The sequence below is a fragment of the Mytilus galloprovincialis genome, chromosome 11 (genome assembly GCF_965363235.1).
Source record: "Mytilus galloprovincialis chromosome 11, xbMytGall1.hap1.1, whole genome shotgun sequence".
NCBI lineage: Eukaryota > Metazoa > Mollusca > Bivalvia > Mytilida > Mytilidae > Mytilus > Mytilus galloprovincialis.
Window position 1 is genome coordinate 55,690,781 of NC_134848.1, and position 6,147 is coordinate 55,696,927.

Below are 6,147 nucleotides of genomic sequence, written 5' to 3' on the forward strand. Positions count from 1 at the left end.
AAGACAAAAAAGATAAACAACAATCAATTCCTTTTGTTATAACTCATAATCCACGTAATCACCAGATCTTAAATTCTGCTAAAGGGTTTTTACCTATTCTTCACAAATCAGAGAAAATGAAAGATCTTGTCGACAAATCACAGCTTATTGGGAGCCGTCGACAAGCACCAAATCTGAAGAAACTTCTCACACGAGCACAATTCAGTACACAGAAGGTAGCAGAAATACAAAAATGCGGGGATCCCAGATGTGGAACGTGCGAAATGCTAGAAGTGGGACAAAGTAAAACTCTGAAATCCGGCACAGTAATCAAACCGAATAAAAGCATGAACTGCAAATCGGAAAATGTCATTTATTGTGCAACCTGTCCCACTTGTAATAAAAACTACATAGGTCAAACAAATAGACTAATTGATAGAGTGAGAGTTCATAAACAGCAGATAAAAGACCCGTCAATTCGAAATTCTCCCTGTTCTGAACACTTTGACCGATGTGGAAAGGGAAAATTTAAAATATATCCCTTTTTTAAGATGTGGACCGAAGATAAAATTCCGCGTGAAGCCAAGGAACAATATTTTATTGAACTTTATAAGCCCACACTAAATAGGAAGTGAAATTCGGTCCGTTAATAAAATTCCGTAAGATATATACAACTACCGCATGACGTTACTATAACGTAACGTCACAAGTCGTTACTATAACGTAACGTCACAAGTCGTTACTATTAACGATAACAATTCTATCTGATGAACCGCTGGAGATGCGGTGAAAGCGCTAACAGAAACAATGTTCGATTTATGATGTGATTTTTTGTGTTTTTTACTTTTAAATTATATTTTCTGTACCAAGGACTTTTTATTTATCAAAATATATATATATATATATATATATATATAAAAGTCTATAAAAAGGACCAACCAGCAAATTTACTATGTACCGGATCGTCTAGAATAGGCGATACTATGCAGATAAGGAAAAAATTATATCAGTCTAAAGATTTGCACAACGGTACTGATATAAGGTGTTATTAAACGAAAATGTTGTTATAAAATCGTGTTGACATATATATATGGACCCTCTATAATCAAACAATTTAAGATTTTGTTAATGTAAGCCAAGAAACCAAAATATTATTATCCTATATTCATAAACGAGGGTCAAAAGAAACCGAACCAAAGGGACAATAAAAAATTATAAGTGAAAAATAAAATAAAATATCAATGAATTTTTATGTTTTAGAAAAAAAACGACAAGAAAAGACAAACAAATAACACAGAAAAAGTATATACAGAAAACCAACGACTGAGCAATATAAATCCACATAAAACTCTAAGGTGATATAGATTAGTGTTGCCTTATACATAATTTGGAGGCCATTTTTTTTGGTTCATATAATGATGGGTTTCTATCTATCCCAAGTATTTGAACAAATTGTGAAAGTTTTGGTTTTGAATGATATTCCCCTTATTGATTGATTTGACCTTCAAATTGTTTTGATTGAACGCCACTGAAAAGTCTTGTATAGACGAAATGCGCATCTTGTTGAACATTGTAAACCAGATGTCCTTTTTCTTTTTCACGGAACGTGAATTTTAGTGTGAAATAACCTGTTTGGGTTCGCTTAGTGTTTAGGAAAATGAAGTATTTCAGGCATCAAAAACAAGTGTTGCGCCTGTCCCAAGTAAAGGAGCCTCTGGCCTTTGTTATTCTTCTATAATTTTAGTTTCTTGTGTATAATTCGGAGTTAAGTATAACGCCCATTACCACTGAACTAGTATACATATTTGTTTAGGGGCCAGCTGAAGAACGTTTCCGGCGCGGGAGTTTCTCGCTACATTGAAGACCCATCGGTGGCCTTCGGTTGTTGTCTGCTCTATGGTCGAGTTCTTGTTGCGTTGACACATTCCCCATTTCCTTTCTCAATTTTACTATCAGATAAAATAGCTAAAACCATCTGGGTACAAGTTTACCCAAGGTAGTTGAGATATTATGAGGATATAAGAATATGTATGTTTTTCAATGTGACAACTTTCCACTAAAACAAAATGACATGAAAGTTATACGAACTATGGGTCATCGTAGGGCCTTCACTAACGATCAAAACCAAAACTGTATTAGTTTAGTACAATATATAATACACATCATTTTTGATAATGGATAATACTTTTGATTACTTTGCGTCAATCGTTTAGTTTTTGTCTTTCTTGATACTGATTGAAATTTCTTATCTTTCTTTCTATGATTGGTATGCAGATCGATATTTGTATACATTCCATCAGTTTAATGTTACTTATTCATTAATGTATAAAATATTAAGATGAACCCAATGCCGGACTATTTAACTAATTGCATTGTTTTTTTTTATAAATTTTATTAACAGAGACTGTTGGACTTTATCATATAGTATGTGTTGTCTCCTTTCCCTCTCCGTTACAGTAAATGTTAAAGGACTGTGAAATTGCAATGTAAACCTTGTTGAAGGCTATACTCTGAATAATGAATAAAAGCAATGACAGAGTTTTGCTTATTGTTTTGTAGATCGTACATTTTTGTACATAGAAGGGTCTTGATGAGGGTCTTTAAATTCTATATTCTTTAAAGATTTTGACAGTTTTTCTCTTTTTACTATTATTTTCTACCTTTTTTTTTATATGTTTCAACATCCCATTTTTCTCTATTCTTAGTTTATTGGCCTAAATCTCTCAATTCTTTTTTATCCTCTAGAGTCTAGTCTTTATACTATTGGTTTGAATCTCTTAATTATTTTTTTTAGCCTTTTATTCTCTTCTTTTTTTTTATCTTGATACCTTAAATTTCTCTATTCTTTCTTTTTATCCTTTATTTTCTATAAATTATCTTATCGGCCCACACTTTTTTTATCCTTTATTGTCTATTTTTTTTTATCTTATTGGCCTTAATCTCTCTAATTCTTGGTTTACCCTTTATTTGGTAATCTTTATCTTTTTTTTATTGCCTACATCTTTATATTATTTTTTTCATCCTTTATTCTCTCTTCTTTAAATAATTTTCCTTTTTCCCTCTATTCATTAGTTTTCTACCCTTTGCTCGCTAATCTTTAAACCCCACCAAGACTTTCGTGTAGGTATTCTATCAGTATCATAAATCGATGCACAATGTATTTTTGTCTTTCATAGAAATATTCTGCTTAAAATGGTACCAAGATATTTAGTCTCCGCGCTTACAAATATTGAAATTGAAGTACGCATATCTATGGCACACCGTAGCTGTCTTATGCATATCAGCGATTCATGAATATGCAGTATTCAATTGGACACAATCTCTTTTTTTAATAGTTACATTTTTTCAACTGAGTTAATTTACACCACTTAATCCCTGCTGATTGTTTATTTTGTATTAGTAGTCAAGAGCTTTAACGTTAAGAGCTATTATACCATTATCGAAATATTTTGCTTAACATGGTACCAAACATGTTTTGTTTAGAATCTTTCAAATAATTAAAGAACGCATATCTATGGAAAACCGTAGCTGTCTTATGCATATCAGTGATTCAATTCTATTAAATGGGTACATATTTTGAACTGAGTGTTTATTTACACCACTTAATCCTTGCTAATGGTTTATTTTGTATTAGTAGTCAAGAGCTTTAACGTTAAGTGGTATTGTACCATTATCGAAAATCTATGTTAGAATGAATATTGAGAATCTTATAATAATAGCATGAGGCATTATAAACTATGATTCTGTAGTAGATGACGAAAGCTTCTTTTTGAAATCTAAAATGAAAGATTTAAAACCAATTGCGCTATGTCGGGAAATATAAGCACATTTTTATAAACTACTTCCGGGAATATATTATAGAATAACTCCATTTGTCTACCAGGTTCTTATATAACTTGAAAGGATAATACACCACACTTAAAAAATCACGGAAGGTGTTATATTGAATTTAAGATCTGTATGAATGGAGAATACTTCTAATGGTATGTTTGCACGAGTATCTTTTGTCCGTAGATTTAAAACATTTTTTATTGATAGAAAACTTAAGAAGAATAGGTATGATTGGAAATGAGAAAATTATCTACAAGAGAACAATATATAGAGGCGGAAAGCATCTACATGTTACCGTACGGTTTTAAATAATGCACAATTAACATGCATATGATGCATGTATGAGTAAGCTTTAAAAAGTCAAGAAATGACAAAATATAAAACAATTCAAACAAGAAAAACATAACAGCCTGAGTTATGTACAAAGTAAGTAAAGAACAAAAAATCTGATTTGGTTATACACTGTAAAAATAGTGCTTAGAATTTAAACGTGTTGCAAGACTTATGTGCTTAGGAAAGTGTTTAATTTCTAAGCATTAAAAACTAAACATGTTTTGGCTCTCAGCACTTCGCACTAAACATGTTTTGGCTCTCAGCACTTTGCAATAAACATGTTGTTGTGCTAAACATGTTTAGCTACATCGTCAAGTATATGAAGCTAAACGTGTTTAAATTCTAAGCACTTTCAATATTTTGACACTTTCCTAAACACGTTTAGAATTACAACACATTTAGGCCGAAGACGGCATGCATACCACGTGCTAATTTTTGAGCGGGAAGAAGAAACAAAGAACCCGAAGTCAAAGGCCACGCTGTTTACTTCTGACCATAACTGACCGTAACTTAACTGTTTCAGAAAGGTAAGGAGTTATAATTATACTGAATTTTATTTTGTACTGCCAATTTTAAATGATTATTGACAGTTATAAGTATTATGTACAAGTACACTACCGTATAGTCAATGCAGGAGAAGAAAAAGGGGGAACCATCCCACGAAACAAGTGCTTGTAAGAGATTTTAGTGTTCAAACTATCTTGTGTAAAGATAAGAGTTGTTTAATGTTCTATCATGCAAGCTAGCACTATTATTATATATATATATATATATATGTTCTTGGAAAGGAGTTTGTGAGGATAATTTTCATTTGGTACTCCTCGGCAGATTATAATGGAACATGAAGGGAAGCGGAATCTGCCGAGTGCATCATTCGCAAAACCAGTGTCATGTCGAGTTCATTGTTTTAGTAAGCACTTCCTAAATGCACAATCAACATTTGCTCAAAATAAATAAAAAGATGCTTGTTTTTCTTCAATAGTTATAAGCCGTTGTGCTTTCTTATATTTTTATTGATATGTATTGTTTTATTCTAGATGAGAGAAGTGCAGAGGAAATCATTTGTCTTGACATGCTAAAAGAGGAGATAATGCACAGTAGCAACTATATTGCTAGGTAAGAATCCGAAGTGTATTTGATTTAGAAATGTCAATATATATTTGATCAAATGAATGATATTAAGCATGAAAAGAAGTTTTATATTAAAAATATCAATTTACTCATCAGTACATTTATGCTTTTATACCAAGGTTCTAATGTTGTTATCTTGATCTTAAATCATGCATTTACTTTTTGGTGTTGTAGTTCGTATACTTATATTTTTAGATTAATTCTACTTAGTTGCTTATCAATATTTTTCTATCTTTCAGGCCAGTGACCAGCAGTTGGGTACTAAGAAAGGAGAAGCTCTTATTGACTTGTAAAATGAATACAGGACATTTTCAAATTGTTTTGATTGGTCAATATTATGTATATGTACGTTGCTATGAATTTATGATTTTATGAGTTTATATTTGATTGTCTTCAATGATTAACTGGAAATAAACAATTACATAAATTCCTTTGTTTCATATCTTGTAATTTTGTTTTTAATCCTAGAATTAGTATAATAATAATTTCATTTCATAAGTTCTAGACTGTTTAATGAATATTTGAAATGAAGAAAAAATGCAATAGTCGAATGTCGACAAATGAATTAAAGAAAATACTCATTCAGATTAAAAAGGTATTAGTCACAATCAATTTGATTTGGAAATTCAAGTTTCTTAGTTTGATGCGTTTGGCTCCTTTTGTGATGGTATGCACACATGTAGTATTGAAAGCTATCATACGTTTTACAGTCTAGTCTTCCGGAATATTAGTTTATTTGGGGTCTAATGAAGTAACGGCTTATTGCACTAAAACGATAAATATGTTTCTTCACGACCCTTTATGGTCTAAACATGTTTACATTCAAAACACTTCACAGCTAAACGTGTTTCCTGACAAAACACTTCAGAACTA

General features: G+C 31.3%; 1 long non-coding RNA gene across 1 annotated transcript; it reads left to right on the plus strand.

The window, feature by feature from the left end:
• The first annotated feature begins 4,279 nt into the window (after positions 1 to 4,279).
• Positions 4,280 to 5,723, plus strand: LOC143051245 (uncharacterized). Its single transcript, XR_012970669.1, has 3 exons — positions 4,280 to 4,670; positions 5,181 to 5,259; positions 5,514 to 5,723. It is a non-coding gene; the product is annotated as an uncharacterized LOC143051245 (long non-coding RNA).
• Positions 5,724 to 6,147: the final 424 nt, after the last annotated feature.